The 18,885-nt window shown below is 34.2% G+C and overlaps 1 protein-coding gene across 3 annotated transcripts in view; it reads right to left on the bottom strand.

Moving 5' to 3' along the window:
- The window catches only part of LOC145270403 (glycosyltransferase 1 domain-containing protein 1-like), a 118,967-nt gene extending 101,380 nt beyond the window's left edge, over positions 1-17,587 (bottom strand). Inside the window, exon 1 of one of the 3 annotated variants that reach the window (XM_080126046.1) lies at positions 17,293-17,587. The gene's annotated coding sequence lies outside the window, so the exon portion shown is untranslated. Of the gene's footprint in view, positions 1-17,288 lie in introns of all 3 variants that reach the window. The other 2 variants (XM_080126049.1, XM_080126047.1) reach the window with 2 other exon arrangements.
- Between the last annotated feature and the right edge of the window lie 1,298 nt (positions 17,588-18,885).

Here is an 18,885-nt window from a genome sequence, read left to right as displayed (position 1 = left end):
TCCTTTCAGTGACATTTCCTTTCAACGACATTTCCTTTCAGTGACATTTCCTTTCAACGACATTTCCTTTCAGTGACATTTTCTTTCAATGACATTTCCTTTTAATGAGATTTTCTTTCAATGACATTTCCTTTTAATATTTTCTTTCAATGACATTTCCTTTTAATATTTTCTTTCAATGACATTTCCTTTTAATATTTTCTTTCAATGACATTTCCTTTTAATATTTTCTTTCAATGACATTTCCTTTTAATATTTTCTTTCAATGACATTGTCTTTTAATTTCTTTTAATGACATTTCCTGACATTTCCTTTCAATGATAATTTCTTTTAATGACATTTCCTTTCCATGACATTTTCTTTTAATGACATTTCCTTTCAGTGACATTTCCTTTCAATGATATTTTCTTTCAATGACATTTCCTTTCAGTGACATTTCCTTTCAGTGACATTTCCTTTCAGTGACATTTCCTTTCAACGACATTTCCTTTCAGTGACATTTCCTTTCAACGACATTTCCTTTCAGTGACATTTTCTTTCAATGACATTTCCTTTTAATGAGATTTTCTTTCAATGACATTTCCTTTTAATATTTTCTTTCAATGACATTTCCTTTTAATATTTTCTTTCAATGACATTTCCTTTTAATATTTTCTTTCAATGACATTTCCTTTTAATATTTTCTTTCAATGACATTTCCTTTTAATATTTTCTTTCAATGACATTTCCTTTTAATATTTTCTTTCAATGACATTTCCTTTTAATATTTTCTTTCAATGACATTGTCTTTTAATTTCTTTTAATGACATTTCCTGACATTTCCTTTCAATGATAATTTCTTTTAATGACATTTCCTTTCCATGACATTTTCTTTTAATGACATTTCCTTTCAGTGACATTTCCTTTCAATGATATTTTCTTTCAATGACATTTCCTTTCAGTGACATTTCCTTTCAGTGACATTTCCTTTCAGTGACATTTCCTTTCAACGACATTTCCTTTCAGTGACATTTCCTTTCAACGACATTTCCTTTCAGTGACATTTTCTTTCAATGACATTTCCTTTTAATGAGATTTTCTTTCAATGACATTTCCTTTTAATATTTTCTTTCAATGACATTTCCTTTTAATATTTTCTTTCAATGACATTTCCTTTTAATATTTTCTTTCAATGACATTTCCTTTTAATATTTTCTTTCAATGACATTTCCTTTTAATATTTTCTTTCAATGACATTTCCTTTTAATATTTTCTTTCAATGACATTTCCTTTTAATATTTTCTTTCAATGACATTTCCTTTTAATATTTTCTTTCAATGACATTTCCTTTTAATATTTTCTTTCAATGACATTGTCTTTTAATTTCTTTTAATGACATTTCCTGACATTTCCTTTCAATGATAATTTCTTTTAATGACATTTCCTTTCCATGACATTTTCTTTTAATGACATTTCCTTTCAGTGACATTTCCTTTCAATGATATTTTCTTTCAATGACATTTCCTTTCAGTGACATTTCCTTTCAGTGACATTTCCTTTCAGTGACATTTCCTTTCAACGACATTTCCTTTCAGTGACATTTCCTTTCAACGACATTTCCTTTCAGTGACATTTTCTTTCAATGACATTTCCTTTTAATGAGATTTTCTTTCAATGACATTTCCTTTTAATATTTTCTTTCAATGACATTTCCTTTTAATATTTTCTTTCAATGACATTTCCTTTTAATATTTTCTTTCAATGACATTTCCTTTTAATATTTTCTTTCAATGACATTTCCTTTTAATATTTTCTTTCAATGATATTTTCTTTTAATGACATTTTCTTTCAATGACATTTCCTTTTAATATTTTCTTTCAATGACATTTCCTTTTAATATTTTCTTTCAATGACATTTCCTTTTAATATTTTCTTTCAATGACATTTCCTTTTAATATTTTCTTTCAATGACATTGTCTTTTAATTTCTTTTAATTTCTTTTAATGACATTTTCTTTTAATTTCTTTTAATGACATTTTTTTTAATGACATTTTCTTTTTTTAATGACATTTGGACTGAAAGATGACCATCTTGTAGTTAGACAGCTTGAAAGCAGGCAAACAGAAGACAATTCCACATGTGTGCAGTTCTAAGAAAGAAACTTTGATCATGGAATCTACGTTTAGGTTTAGGCACAGATAAAGGATGAGGGAAATTATTGATAGTGTTTTCAGCTAAATGAGTGTTTCTCATGAAAGTTTGGAAGGGGGGCATAGATTGGAGCTCAGACGAGCACTTGCCATGAAAATAACAATAAAGCAAAGACAGGCTTGCAACATCTCTTCTGTGAGAAAGATGTTGCAAAGAGGAGAAAAGTGCATCCCCTACGAAGCTACAAAGTGTATTTTGAACTCTGTCTAAGCAGGATAAGTCTTTCTAGCAGCTCCTGCCCAGATGTGGCAACAGTACTCCATCCTTGGACATACCTAGTTTTTATATAGGTAGAGAATTGCATCAGCAGTGAGATATCTGCTGGAGCGGTAGAAGGATCCTACCATTTTTTTCAGCGACCTTGGCAACAGATTTGATGTACGTGCTCCATTTCAGATCAGAAGTAAAGGTCAAGCCCAGAAGCTTGTCAAAACATGCCGCCTCATCAAGATGAGAGCCATTTATTTCAATTGATGCCAGATGGGGATCAGAATGTTGATGATGTAAAGATAGAAGCTTGGTTTTAGATGCATTAAAAGTAACCAGCCACTTCTTTCCCCATTGTACCACTTGCTCAAGATCAGAGGAGAGAGAATCAAAGAGAACTTTGTCATTTACGGCCTTTGATGTGTTGCCATAGATGGTTGTGTCATCAGCATAAATGTCTACGAATGATCTTAGGATGTGATTTGGAAGATCATTAATGTAGATCAGGAAGAGAGTTGGACTCAGGATGGACCTCTGAGGGACTCCAGCATTAATACTTTGAGTTTTGATTTCTTCCCATCAACCACTACTTTTATGAACCTATCAGACAGAAATGATTTAATAATTGAAAAGACATTTCCAGCTATACTGTAGCCGGAGATCTTTTGAAGTAGACCTTTATGGCATGCCCTATCAAAGTAGTATTACAAGTTGATTTTTTTCTTTTTAGATATTTGTTATTTTATCAACTTGCATCAAGAGAGCTATGTAAAAGATGCTTGAAACCGTTTGAATTATGCAAATACCATCAGTAGTTCAAAAGTTATGAGAATTTTAAGTGCCAAAATTTATGCTTTTCTGCGGACATTTTTCTTTAGAAAAAGTGGGCTAAATTACGGACCTCAATATTTCGCCACCATTTATTTATTTTTCAAGCCCTTGCATTCTATTGTAAAATTTCCGACCCAAACCAAGTAGAAAGTTTGCGCTATCCCTGAATAAACTTTATATAAAATTACACATGAAATTACACACTAGAAATTTTATAAATAATTTGGTAAAGACCGAAGAGTTCAATTGTTTTTTTTTAAATCTGACCCCTATTATGACCCCTTAATATTTATTGTTTTAGGCTGACATTTTATTTTGGCCTCTAGTATGGCTCCCTTAACATTTACTGTTTTGGACTCAAATTATGTTAGATCCATGTCCAAAGAACATATATCTAACATTTCAAGTGTTTAGACCCAAAATTGGCGGTGGAGTCTGGTAGAGTTCTCAAAGGTTAAATTATTGAACTTTGACCCATTAACAGCCAAATTTCTGTCCGAAAACGGATTTAAAAAATTTCCCAAATCTCAATACCCTGTATATCAAATTTCGAGTCTGTAGACTGAAAATTGACTGAGTTATTGTTTAGGGAAATGTACACAGGCGGACACATAGACAGACACTTTCACATTCATAGATATACAAGCATGGGTGCCCGGTGTGGTATGCTTCTTTGGAGATGTGTGTTGAGCAGTCAAATCTCTTTATTATACGCCATGAATTATAAATTCAGAATTACAAATTTCAATTTTTATTTAACTAGTGCATGCTATCATACAGTGGGTGTCTATTCGTGAACAAAACTATTATAGTGGTATTTAAATATAGTGGTATTTATAGTGGTTCATCAGGAATTTGTTTACGTTGGACTTGAAGACATCCAGTCAGGTGGGAAGCAGGCAGACGGAACTGAGTTCCACAGGCGTGCATTTCTAAGAAAGAAGCTTTGTTCATGGAATCTATGTTTTGATTTAGGCATAGATAAAGAGTAGGGAAAGTTTTTGACAGTGGATTCAGCTAGACGGGTGTTTTTTGTGAAAGATTGGCAAAGGGGGACCAGAGATTGGAGTTCAGACGAGCACCTGCCATGGAAATAACAATAAAACTAAGATAGGCTTGCAACGTTTCTCTTCTGTGGTAGAGAGGTTGCAGGGAAGAGAAAACCACAAAGTCTATTTTGTACTCTGTCAAGGCAGGATAGGCTGTTTTTAGCAGCTCCTGCCTAGATATGGCAGCAGTATTCCATCCTTGGACATACTTGGCTTTTATATAGATAGAGAATTGCATCAGTAGTGAGATATCTTCTGGAGCAGTAGAAAGATCCCACCATCTTTCCAGCGACCTTGGCAACAGACTTGATATACATGTTTCATTTCAGATCAGGAGTGAAGGTCAAGCCCAGAAGCTTGTCAAAACATGGGGCTTCTCCTATACGAGAGCCATCCATTTCAATTGATGCCAGATGGGGATCAGAGCGTTGATGGTGTAAAGATAGGAGTTTGGTTTTAGATGCATTAAAGTTAACCAGCCACGTCTTCCCCCACTGAACCACGCGCTCGAGATCAGAGGAGAGAGAATCAGAGAGAACTTGGTCATTTACGGCCTTTGATGTGTTGCCATAGATGGTCGTGTTATCAGCATAAATGTCTACGAATGATTTAAGTATGTGTTTTAGGAGATCATTGATGTAGACCAGGAAGAGAGTTGGGTCCAGGATGGACCCCCTGAGGGACTCCAGCATTAATACTGTGGACCTCTGATTTCTGCCCATCAACCACTACTCTTATGAGCCTATCAGAGAGAAATGATTTAATAATTGAAAAAACCTTTCCAGCTATACCATAGCTGGAAATCTTGTCAAGTAGGCCTTTATGCCATATCCTATAAAAGGACTTTCATATGTCAGGAGCAATTGCCCTAGAAAGGAAGCCTTTGTCGAGAGATTCACGAATCCTATGAGATATAACCGTAAGTACATCTGCTGTAGATCTAGCAGAGCGGAAACCATATTGCATGTCACTAAGAAAGTTTTTTTTTTTTTTCACACGGTGGTCACCACTTATCAAGGCCCGGAAGCCACTCAGGGATAAGGGTTATTGCAAGTACATTACGTTAGTGTGGAGATTTGATAAAGTGTTTACTTAAGGGGGCGGTTCATTAGGAATTTGTTAACGTTGGACTTGAAGACATCCAGGTTGTAGTCAGGTGGGAAGCAGGCAGACGGAACAGAGTTCCACAGGCGTGCAGTTCTAAGAAAGAAGCTTTGTTCATGGAATCCACGTTTTAATTTAGGCACAGATAAAGAATGGAGGAAATTTTTCACAGTGGATTCAGCTAGACGGGTGTTTTTCGTGAAAGATTGGCGAGGGGGGACCAGAGATTGGAGTTCAGACGAGCACCTGCTATGGAAATAACGATAAAACAAGGATAGGCTCACAACGTCTCTTCTGTGGGAGAGAGGTTGCAGGGTAGAGAAAAGGGCATCCCCCACTAAGCCACGAAGTCTATTTTGTACTCTGTCAAGGCAGGATAGGCTGTTTTTAGCAGCTCCTGCCCAGATATGGCAGCAGTACTCCATCCTTGTTATTTCTGCTGAGGTGGTTGACAACTTCTCTATTTAATATGGATTCCAACAACTTACTCATGACACACAGGAAACTTATTAGTCTGTACGGAGAGGGAGATGACTTATCACCTGAATTCTTAAATACAGGGCATACTGATGAGGTTTTCCAGGGTGTTGGGAAGCAATTCTCTTTAAGACAACGCTTAAACAGTTTTGCAAGTATCGGAGCAAGTTCTAGTTGGAGCTTTTTCAACACTATAATTGGAATGCCATCAGTTGTTTTACTGGAATCAAGGTTCTTGATTAGCTGGGTGTCATCACACACAGATATTTGTATATCGCATAGCATGTTGTCTATTATAGGTGGATTGATGGCCTTGGTCGTATAGGGTAGAATTAATCAGTATCAGAAAAATTGGAACGTTTTGGGGGTATCGGAATCCGTATTGGAATTAGAGAAATTTGTGCTTATTTCACCAATGTCAAAAACGACTATCAATTTTTTTTGTCTGTTTAAAAAAACATTTTCCTGGTACTTAGGATAAAATTTGTTATGGGATGATGAATTCAGCTTCAAGTTTCAGAAAAATCAGCGCTTTTTTTTTTATCAAAATTGGAAAAATTTGTGCTTTTTTTTCTGATGCCAAAAATTATTCTTTTAACTGTTTTTGCTTGAAACTTAATTTTCAATTCTATAATATAAATCTCACCTGTCTGTTTAAATGTATGTATGTATGTATAACTGCCTACAAGTTTTGACTGAGGCGACGGGTTTTCACGAGATCAGTATTGTTTTGAAGCTCGACCCTTCAGACAACAAATATCGAAAAATAGTCTAAAAACATTAATTCCTTCACCCTCAACAGGGCATTTTTCTACAAGAAAGGGTCACTTTTTTCGTCGATATTTTCGAAAGTCATCCTCTCTTTTCGATTGACTAGCCTTAATTTAAACCTTCGCCACTTCCGGTCTGGCGATGGACGCAATGGCAAAGACGTCAGGGATTTTTTTTTTCATATTCTTTTCCTTCTTCGCAGTACAGGTTCGAGCCGGCCTGTCCACAACAACTTTTTTTTTTTTTTTGCTCAACACACACACATCCAAACACCCGGGCAACGCCGGGCATCCAGGCTGGTTAATGATAAAATGATAAATATTTATTGATTTTAAACTACCAGTTTAACTACAATTTCTAGATCACCACTCCTTCTCATAAACTTATTTTTATACTGGCAGTTGGGGTGGTTGCACATTGCAGGATTGTAAACTACATTTGAATAGATGTTAATTCATGTAGATTTCACATCTATTATTACAGAGTAATGATTTCAAAAGCTAAAAAAAAAAATTGACTTGAGCGTCATCAGCTAGATTTAGCACTCCCACCAATGTGGCAGAAACACTAGAGGATGATATATGATATAAATGCGGGAGTGCCTCAGGGGTCTATCCTTGGACCTCTATTGTTCCTAATATTTATTAATGACCTCCCCGACAAAACTGCCTCTGAGATGGGTATATATGCTGATGACACCACACTCTATAACAGGCATGACAGGAAAACAAATGAACACATAACTAAAGAAATGGCAGAAAAACTAGAGGATGACCTCCAATTTGTAGGGGAATGGAGACAAAAATGGATGGTCACATTCAATGCTGCCAAGACTAAACTTGTTTCCTCCAATAACTACAAGAAACCTTCTCTACCACCAATAGCAATGGCTAAAGACTCTTTATCTGAAAGTACATCTTTTAAACTCCTCAGCCTAACGTTCACAGGAAACATGAGTTGGAACAATTACATTGAGAGCATTGCAAGGACCGCTGCGAAGAAGGTAGGTTCTCTCTACCGTGCTAGAAAGCTACTAATGCCTGAATGTATCCTGTACCTCTATAAGGCTACCATTCGCCAATGTATGGAGTATTGTTGTCATATTTAGGCTGGTGCCTCTGCTACTAGTCTCTCGCTCCTAGACAAGGTTCAAAAGAGAGTCACCTGATAGGTTCTGAACTGTCATCTAAGCTTCGGCATCTGTCCCATCGACGAAATGTAGCATCCCTCTGCCTGTTCTACAAGTACTTTAACGGTGAATGCTCCGATGAACTGCAAGCACTTGTACCCCCTCTCGACGTAAATACCCTTGACAAACCCGACAAGCAGCTAAATCCCACCCCCTACACAGTGGAGATCGCTAGATGTAGGAGAGCTTTCTACTCCAGTAGTTTCTTCCCCAGAATTGCTAGACTTTGGAATTCCCTTCCGGGTTCCTGCTTCCCCAATTGTACTGACATGCAGAAGTTTAAGAGATATGTAAGGAAAATTAAATATTGAACGACTTGAAGAAATGAATTGAATTTGGGCATGCGCAGAAAGAAATAAAAATATGTCGCCATATTGAAATAAACATTCTTGGAATTCAACTCGCCGACATATTTCTGTATGCGTTAGTCATCCATCAAACAAAGATTGTTATTTTCTGGATATATTTTTTTTATTTTTGAAATTACAACTTTATAATATACTAGCGGCGGGTACCCGGCGATGCCCGGGTGTTTAATAAAAAAGAATCCGGGGGGGGGGGGGGATCGAACCCGAAGCCCTGAGGCGAAGTTTGAAAATAAAATCGGCCAGCCAGAATGAGTTAGTGAAAGATGTTTGAATTTATTTAAGAACCAAATTAACAGGTAGGCGGCCGGAAGTCGTTGAGCGTTACGACGACGACGACGTAGGTTTGTTTGTTATAAGCGAAGTAAAAAAAAAGAAAACAACGTTAACACTAAGCAGGAAAAAAAAAAACACAAAAAAACTAACGTAAGGCAAACGAACGATGAAAACAGAAAAACGAACACGTGAAAAATGGATTAAATAAGCCTGTTTCGATATTAAAATTTTAAAAATCGAAAAAAAAAAATCTCACACCACGATTCGAACCCAAAACGTTTAGATAATGAACCAAGGCCTTAACCAACTGAGCTAAGGCAACGTTCACAAAATTTGTTCGGTTTTCAACTATTTAAAGTAAATCAGGTCACGACGTCATCTGACGCATGCGTAGAATCGGTCATTGTCACAAGAGGACCGTTTTTTGTTGACCCCCTCCCCCCTGTCGAAAATTGTCGATTTCGGGGTGAAAAAGTTAACGTTTTTGGCCAATTTTTCGATATTTTTTGAGCAAAGGATGGAGCTTCGATGTGATACCGAGTTTGTGAATTTTCGTCGCGTCTGTCGAAAGTTTTTAGCAGACATCCAAACATACACACATACATACATACATACATACATACATTTTCGCTTTTATATATATCGATAAGAATCAAAAGAAAATTGACTGTATAATAATATGCACGAAATATGACTATCATATAAAACTATCATTTACGACTGGCTACGCCGGGCGTCCCTGCTAGCTTAGATAAATACTTTTGCAGCTTTAACAACAGAGCTACAATAATATCAGGGCGTTCCCATTTACGCTGAACATCCACAGAATGCCAACACACACACACTATGCATAAAATATTTTGATTTATTGTTGTGATGTGTCCACCCTACGGATAATAACAAATTTTATTAAATGTTTTAAAGACGAAATTGCAAGGAACACAAGCAGGAGTAAATATTCACAGCTGGAGATTTTGGAATACACTTTCTTCCTTTCGTGTAGCAGAACATCATGTGTCATATTTTACCTCTTTTGAGCCGCTGGGGACACCAAATCTCAGTATAAATGGATAACGGTGCAGTTTCAGGCCTTAACACATGTATATTTGAGTTGACCACCGTGAAAAACTACTATATAGCCAGACATATCTAGTTTTTGTTGGGAAATATGGAAAAAAGAGCCACAAAAAGGAGTGTTTTTAGCACTAAAAGTCCCCAGGGACACGAACCAGAAGTTTGCCAGGGTCACCCACACTGGATTTATATTAATTTTGGTCAAGTTTCAGAAAAAATCTAATGGATGGATCAAAAGTTATGAGATAAAATGTGCCATTTTGGGCCATTTTTTAACTCTTTTCTTCCTTTCGTGTAGCAGAACATCATGCAGCTATGGGGCAAAAAATGTCATTTTGAGCTATTTTTGAAATTTTTTGAGCCCCTGGGGACACCAAATCTCAGTATAAATGAATAACGGTGCATTTTCAGGCCTTAACACATGTATATTTGAGTTGACCACCGTGAAAAACCAGTATATAGTCAGACATATCAAGTTTTTGTTGGGAAATATGGGAAAAAAAGCCACAAAAAGGAGTGTTTTTAAAAGAAAATTTTTTTTATTACATTTTCACCCCAAACAAGGCACATTGCCACTTTGGTGTAGGGGGCTACTATCAGGGGCAGCAACTACTGGGGCACTATGTTGGGATTTGGGCAGCAAGATGTCGGTTCACGTTACACTTGAACTTCTGCGTGTCAGAAGCAGGGACCTGGAATGGAATTCCAGAGTCTCGCAATTCTGGAGTAGAAAGATCTTTTACATCTAGGGATCTCTACTGTGTGGGAGTGGGATTTTAAAAGTCCCCGGGAACACGAACCAGAAGTTTGCCAGGGTCACCCACTAGCAGTATCAGAATTTTTGTAGGAATTTTTGACACCCCTAACACGAAACTGCGAATACAATATAAAAATCTCGTAATTTCTCTGTTAAAAGTGGGTTATTTATTTTCTTTATGGATTATACTTCCAAAATAAACTATTACAGTTGTTTTAAAAGTAATAAAAATATTTTTTTTTTTTTTTTTAAAACAGTAATGAATTTTCCGAACTCAATATTTTTCAATTTTTAAACTCAATATTTTTAAATTTTTAAATTTTAAAAATCTATCAAAATTTTTCTATTGATTCTATTTTTACGATATTTTCAGGGTCAATGTGAAATTTTATGTTCTTTCCAATAAACCGAATATAATATTTTAGACAAACGTTTTTTTTTAAATTCACGCCCCCCCAAGTGTCACCCATTTTCAACTTTCTCTTAAAAAGTAAATAATTAATTTATGTCGTGGAGTTTTATATATCACAAATTGAAGAGAAAAGGTCAATAAATAATATATTCAAATTTAAAACAAAAAAAAAATCGCTTTTTTAGAAATTTACCTGTAAAGTCCGAAGTTTAAAACCTTTTAAAAAAAAAAAAACACATTGTTTTTTTTTTGTTTTTTTTTTAATAAAACCTTGGTCCTTGCTCCTTTAATTGAAAAAAAAAATTAGGGCTTGAATTACATTTTTCGAGGAGTTATAAGCTTGGAAAGATGGGGTGGAATTATTCACTATTTTCACGAAATTTCTGACACTGCTAGTCACCCACATTGGATTTATATTAAGAACAATGGGCTTCACATTTTAACCAAGTTTCAGAAAAAATCTAATGGATGGATCAAAAGTTATGAGATAAAATGTGTCATTTTAGGCCATATTGGGCCATTTTTGAACCCTTTTGAGCCCCCGGGGGACACCAAATCTCAGTATAAATGTATAACAATGCAGTTTCAGGCCTTAACACATGTATATTTGAGTTGACCACCGTGAAAAACTACTATATAGCCAGACATATCTAGTTTTTGTTGGGAAATATGAAAAAAAGAGCCACAAAAAGGAGTGTTTTTAGCACTAAAAGTCCCCAGGGACACGGACCCGAAGTTTGCCAGGGTCACCCACACTGGATTTATATTAATTTTGGTCAAGTTTCAGAAAAAATCTAATGAATGGATCAAAATTTATGAGATAAAATATGTCATTTTGGGCCATTTTGGGCCATTTTTGAACTCTTTTGAGTCCCTGGGGACACAACGGGAATTTATGCAAAAAATTATTTTTACTGTGCACATTCATTTAACAAAACAAAAATTGTGGCAAAATTTCAAGAAGAACTAATGGACGGTTATCTGGCAAAAACAAAAAATTGAAAATATGGAGACAGACATATAGCCGTTTATATATTAGATTAATTAAAATGACTAGATGGATATTTAAAGAATTCTTTCCTTGCAAAATAAAATACTTCAACTCACACATTTCTAGAAACAATCCAATTGTACAAATAGCAATTAATATAAATATGCAAATCTCGCTGTCAATCAAACTCGTTTCTATAGCGACAAACTTTTTAAAAATTGTAAAGAATGAAATTTTAAGTAGATTTCAAAACTGATAAAAATATCCAATTCCTACAAAAATGACTTCTTGGCAAATGTGTAGTTTAGCGGCGTAAATTATTTGACAGACAAAAAATTATAAAAAAACTATTTCTTTTTATATAAAAAAAAAAACATTAGACCCTAAGGCTGAAACAACCCCCCCCCCAAAGTTTTAATTTTTATTATTTTTTACAACTTTTTTTTACTAAACGTGCAATAGTTGAGATCGCCATATTGTTTTTAAAATTTGGCCTTTCTATAGTTTGACAGATTGGCCTTTTTAAGGCCAAATGGCCTTTTTTATGCTCTTTCATGAACTATGTTTTTGACCGCCATATTTTTTTGTAATCAAAGAGCATAAAAAAGGCCAATTTGTCAAACTTTAGAAAGGCCAAATTTTAAAAGCAATATGGTGGCTTCGAATATCATACATTTAGTCTGATAAGTAAAATAAAAATAATGAAAAAAATAATAAAAATGAATTTTCTGGGGTTTATTTCAGCCTTTGGATTTAATAATGTGTTTTAAAATTGTCTTCCGTTTTCCTGCTTTCCGGCTGACTACAATATGGTTGTCTTCAAGTCTAACGTAAATAAGTTCTTGATGAGCCGTTCCATATAAGTTATCAAATTTAACAAATTTTCATTACTAATGATTATTATATTGTCCAATTTCTACTGTACACTCTTTAACCCTTATCCTTGAGTGGCCTCTTGGCCTTGATAATGAGTTGATACCTATGAAAAAAAAAAAAAAGAAAAAGTCCAATGTGAACAAGTTCTAATTGAATCGTCCCCCTAAGTAATCCAAGTTTCAAAATTCCCACTGTTTACTATGCTAAAATCACAATGACTAATGTATACCTATTAACCCTTATCCTCGAGTGGCCTCTGGGCCTTGATAAGTGGTGACACCCTTGTAAAGAAAAAAAAAAAAAAAACAACGTTTCTATCGAACTCTCATTCTTGACCTTATTCTCGCCTTACCTACGCACAAACATTTCAAAATACAACCGCGATATACAACGTGCGGCTCTATACAAACAGACTTCTTTCTCCAAATTTACAACATGGCAAGGAAGAACAAAAAGAAAAAAAAAGAAACAAAATAACACTCTGAAGATGGAGTATACCTCTGAAATATATTTGTGATAAATTTCAAACAAATAAAATATTTGTTTATTTTCATAATATTACATTGTAATTTGGCTTTCAAGCGCACTTGATGCGTATTTTTATTTTATTCAAAAATAAAGTTTTTTATAAATTTTTAAACCGAAAACTGATTAAAAAGATTTTCCCAAATCTCAATACCCCTTCTGTCAAATAATTTACGTCGCTAAACTACACATTTACCCAAGCTTAAAATAATCAAATTATTTCAAAAATCTAATATATAAATGGCTATACGGATGTTTGTCTGTCAGTTGGTTGGTCTGTCTGTCTGTCTGTCTCCATATTTTCAAACTATCTTCACCAAAACTAAAAGTAGCAGAGCGGTGTGTCAGAAATTTTGTGAAAAATATTGGATTATTCGACCCCCTGTCTTTCCAAGCTTATAACTACTCGAAAAATGTAATTCAAGCCCTAATTTTTTTTTTTTTCAATTAAAGGAGCAAGGACCAAGGTTTCATTAAAAAAAACAAAAAACAAACAACACTTTTTTTTTTTTAAAGGTTTTAAACTTCGGACTTTACAGGTAAATTTCTAAAAAACACTACTTTTTTGTTTGTTTTAAATTTGAATATATTATTTATTGACCTTTTCTCTTCAATTTGTGATATATAACACTTTGGTGAGTAAATTAATTAATTACTTTTTAATAGATACTTGAAAATGGGGGGGGTCGTGAATTTAAAAAAAAAAACGTTTGTCTAAAATATTATATTCGGTTTATTGGAAAGAGCATAAAATTTCACATTGACCCTGAAAATATAAAAATTGAATCAATAGAAAAATTCTGATAGATTTTTAAAGTTTAAAAATTGAAAAATATTGAGTTCGTAAAATTCATTACCGTTTTTAAAAAAAAAAAAAATAATAATATTACTATTACTTTTAAAACAACTTTAATAGTTTATTTTGGAAGTATAATCCACAAAGAAAATAAACAACCCACTTTTAAAAGAGAAATTGTGAGTTTTTTTATATTTTATTCGCAGTTTCGTGCTAGGGGTGTCAAAAATTCCTACAAAAATTCTGATACACCTAGCAGAGTGGCGCTATGGGCCGCAAATGATTGGATTTTCTGGGTTTGTATTAGTATACACATCGATATGAAAAAGTTGTCAAAAAACAAATATGTAACGAATATATAACAAATAAATGTTATCAAAGGCAAGATAAGTTACTTTTCTACCTAACTAGATATGTTTTTAGTGTTTTTATTTAATGTAACATGTTTATTCAGCTCGAAAAACATAGTGTTTACCGATGTATAGATTCGAAAAAGTTGTCAAAAAACAAATATATAACAAATAAATGTTATCAAAGGCAAGATAAATTACTTTTCTACCTAACTGGATATGTTTTTAGTGTTTTTATTCAATGTAACATGTTTATTCAGTTGCAAAAACATGCAGTGTTTATCGGTATATTTGAAAAAGACAAACGGCGGCATGCTCGCTGTTGAATACGTTAAGTTTGGGAAAATGAGTTAAAAGTAAAACGAAAGACCCAAAATTGGCTGAATAGCTTGCTAGACACCGCAAAGGTCAAATCTTTTGAACTTTGACCTCCTGGCAGCCAAATTTTCGGCTAAAAAAGCTTTCCCTATGTCTGAATACCCTTTATGTAAAATTTCAAATGTTTAGACCAAAAATTGGCTGAGTAATTTGGTAGAGACCGCAGAGGTCAATTTTTTTAAAACTTTGATCCCAATTTTGACCCCCTTAACATTTACTGTTTTGGAGTCAAATAAAATTATAAAGTTAGATAAATGTTATCAAAGGCAAGATAAGTTACTTTTCTACCTAACTGGATACTTTTCTAGTGTTTTTATTTAATATAATATGTTTATTTAGCTCGAAAAACATACAGTGTTTACTGATGTATTGGAAAATTTAAAATGGCGCCCAACTCTCTTTCACACGGTAAGTAAAAATATAAAAACTATACAAAATACGGTAAGTTTGGGAAAAGGAGTTAAAAATAAAAAATATACAAAATATTGTTAAAAACCCACGGAATATATGTCAGCCTATGTCAGGGTAACATATGTTGAGCGAGTTTCTAACAGTATTTTGTCTACTTTTTTATTTTTAACTCATTTTCCCAAACTTACCATGTGAAGGCGAAAGTTGGGTGCCATTATAAATTTTCCAATACATCGGTAAGCATTGTAAGTATTTCGAGCTGAATAAACATGTTACATTGAATAAAAACACTTGAAAATTATCCAGTTAGGTAGAAAAGTAACTTATCTTGCCTTTGATAACATTTAGTTGTTATATATTTGTTTTTTGACAACTTTTTCGAATCTATGTGTACAGTAATACAAACCCGGAGTTTCTCTTACAAAGTCGAAGATTATTTGCAAAATTGTTGAACTTGTCAATTTTGTGTGTTCGAAAAATGTACCACTTTGTAAAGATATGGTACTTTTGCAAAGGTTGTCAAGTTTGGCTCTGCCATATGCTTATAGATTCAAAAATGTTATAACAAAAAAACAAATATATAACAAATAAATGTTATCAAAGGCAAGATAAGTGACTTTTCTACCTAACTGGATATGTTTTTAGTGTTTTTATTCAATGTATCATGTTTATTCAGCTCGAAAAATATACCATGTTTACCGATGTATTGGAAAATTTAAAATGGCGGCCGACTCTCTCTTTGACACAGTAAGTTTGGGAAAAGGAGCTAAAAATAAAAAACCAGTCAAAATACTGTTAAAAACCCACCGAATATATGTCAGCCTATGTCACGGTAACATGTATTGAGCGAGTTTCTAACAGTGTTTTGTCTAGATTTTTATTTTTAATTCATTTTCGCAAACTTATCGTGCCAAAGAGAGAGGTGGGCGCCATTTTAAATGTTCACATACATCGGTAAACACTATGTTTTTCGGGGTTTGTATTACTGTACACATAGATTCGAAAAGTTGTCAAAAAAAAACAAATATATAACAAATAAATGTTATCAAAGGAAAGATAAGTTACTTTTTTACCAAACTGGATATATTTTTCGTGTTTTTATTCAATGTAACATGGTTATTCAGCTCAAAAAGCATACAGTGTTTACCGATGTATTGGAAAATTCAAAATGGCGCCCGACTCTCTCTTTAACACGGTAAGTTCAGGAAAAGATGTTATAATAAATAATAAACTAGACAAAATACTGTTAGAAATTCGCTCATTATATGTTACCGTGACATAAGTTGACATATATTCGGTGGTTTTTTAATAGTATTTTGTCCAGTTTATTATTTATAACACCTTTTTCTCGAACTTACCGTGTTAAAGAGAGAGTCGGCCGCCATTTTGAATTTTCCAATACATCGGTAAACACTGCATGTTTTTCGAGCTGAATAAATATGTTGCATTGAATAAAAACACAAAAAATATATCCAGTTTGGTAGAAAAGTAACTTATCTTGCCTTTGATAACATTTATTTGTTATATATTCGTTTTTTGACAACTTTTTCGAATCTATGTGTACAGTAAAACAAACCCAAAAATACAGAATCTCAATTTGGTTAACATCAAGTTCCATTATTCGCCTTTGTTTACGATTTTCCGTTAGTTGATCGATGTGTTTCACGAATGAATGCCCTGGAAAAGTCCCTTCTGATTAATATCTAACGGTTTTAAAATATTCTGTTATTCTTAAAAGAAAAAAAAAAGTCAGCCAAGTTCGTTTGTATATTCTAAAATCGGTAATTAACCAGAAATTACTTAAAAATTTTTTTTTTTTTTTTTTTTTACTGTTTTTACATTCCAAACATGGCACAGTGCCATTAAGGCGTAAGGGGTTACTATTTGAGAACAGCTTTGCAGGGATACTGTGTAGGGAGTTGGGCAGCGAGGTAGGTGTCTGTTCACATTACATATGAACTTCTGCATGTCAGTACAGTTCTCTAGACTTCGCCGGGGCATTTCACCGCGAAGGCGTGAAACAATGATCAGCTGACGCCGAACGTAAACAAAGACGGACGGAACTTGATTTTGATCTCTCAATTTTGCGGGGAGGTGGGAGGTAGCTGAAGGTTTCCGGGATTTTTAATTAGATCGATAGTAAGTAAAAAAAAAAACACCATGAGTATTAATCAATGTTACGTACAGGCGAGAAACACACACACACACACACAATATTTTTGATAGATTGGTAAGAATAATAATTATTTATTTATTTACTTACTTACTTCGCTGTGGCCGGCCGTCAGGTTAAAATGTCTCTTTAAAAAAAAATCCGCGAATTGTTGTCGCTCGTGCGACCTTTTCACCGCGTGTTTTTCTTTTCTTTCTTTCTTTTTTTTTTTTTTTTTTTTTTTGACATTCAAACAAATAAAAATCCTTTTTCCTTTCTTTCCTGTCGTCTCACGTTTTAAAAGGAATTTTCTTTTCTTTTTTTCTTTTTTCTTTTTTTTTTTTTTCGTTTATTGTTGTTGATTGATGACTTCGACGGAGGCGGCCGGCAAGGGAGGTAATGCGATATAGCGAGAGAGGGGCGGGTAGAGGGTGGAGGTAAGATAGAGTTACTTGCTCTTTATCACATGTGTTAGTGCTACTAGTTGTCGACAGGAGGCGCAACCTTTTTTTTGCGTATTGCAAAATTTATTTATTTATTTATTTATTTATTTATTTATTTATTTTGCTTATTCTAATTTTTCTGTTTTTAACTTTTTATTTATTTTTTTCTCCTCTTTTTTCTTTCTTCTTCTTCCTCTTTTTTATACAACTTTTTCTTTTTTTCCTTCTAACTTTTTCTATTTTCTCTTTTTTATTTTCTTTCCTTTCTCTTTTTTTCTTTTTACACGGTGGTCACCACTTATCAAGGCCCGGAAGCCACTCAGGGATAAGGGTTATTGCAAGTACAGTACGTTAGTGTGGAGATTTATTGAAGTGTTTACTTGAGCTGGCGGTTCATTAGGAATTTGTTTACATTGGACTTGAAGACATCCAGGTTGTAGTCAAGTGGGAAGCAGGCAGACGGAACAGAGTTCCACAGGCGTGCAGTTCTAAGAAAGAAGCCTTGTTCATGGAATCCGCGTTTTGATTTAGGCACAGATAAAGAGTGGGGAAAATTTTTTTCTCTCTTTTTTTTAATTACATTTTCACCCTAAACAAGGCACATCGCCACTTTGATGTAGAGGAGGAGGGGGCTACTATCAGCGACATAAGCTACAGGGGTACTATGTAGGGAGTTGGGCAGCAAGATGTCGGTTCTCTCTCTTTCTGTCACTGTCTCTCTCTCTCTCTCTATCTCTATCTCTCTCTCTCTCTCTCTCTCTCTCTCCCTCCCTCTCTCCCCTCTCTCTCTCTCTCTCTCTCTCTCTCTCTCTCTCTCTCTCTTCAAGAACAAAGTGTAGTATATGTTCTGATACTACACTTCGCCTTTTCTGTCCTCGGTCAGTAGAGGAGAAATCCTTATAGACTGAGACAATTTTAATTTTTGTTCCTATCCAGAGTGCCTCTTTTGTGGGTAGCTGGATTTTCCCCACATTAAAAAACCGACCTTGTGTCTAACTCTGCCCTCGTGGGAACGCAAGTAAATTTTATCTATTTATTTATTTTTTTATTTACATAGAAGTCACCACTTATCAAGGCACAGAGGCCACTCGAGGATAAGGAGTTGATGAGTGTACAGAAATCAAAGGGACAATATTATAATTATCGTTAGAAGTGTAAATTTGGTAAATTGGATTACTTAAGGGAAACAGCTCATCAAGAACTTGCTTACATTGGACTTGAAGACGACCATATTGTAGTCAGCTGGGAAGCAGGCAAACTA

This window comes from Euprymna scolopes, chromosome 46 (assembly GCF_053919585.1).
Source record: "Euprymna scolopes isolate OS-2025 chromosome 46, ASM5391958v1, whole genome shotgun sequence".
Lineage (NCBI taxonomy): Eukaryota > Metazoa > Mollusca > Cephalopoda > Sepiida > Sepiolidae > Euprymna > Euprymna scolopes.
This window is presented reverse-complemented; position numbering and strand designations above follow the sequence as displayed.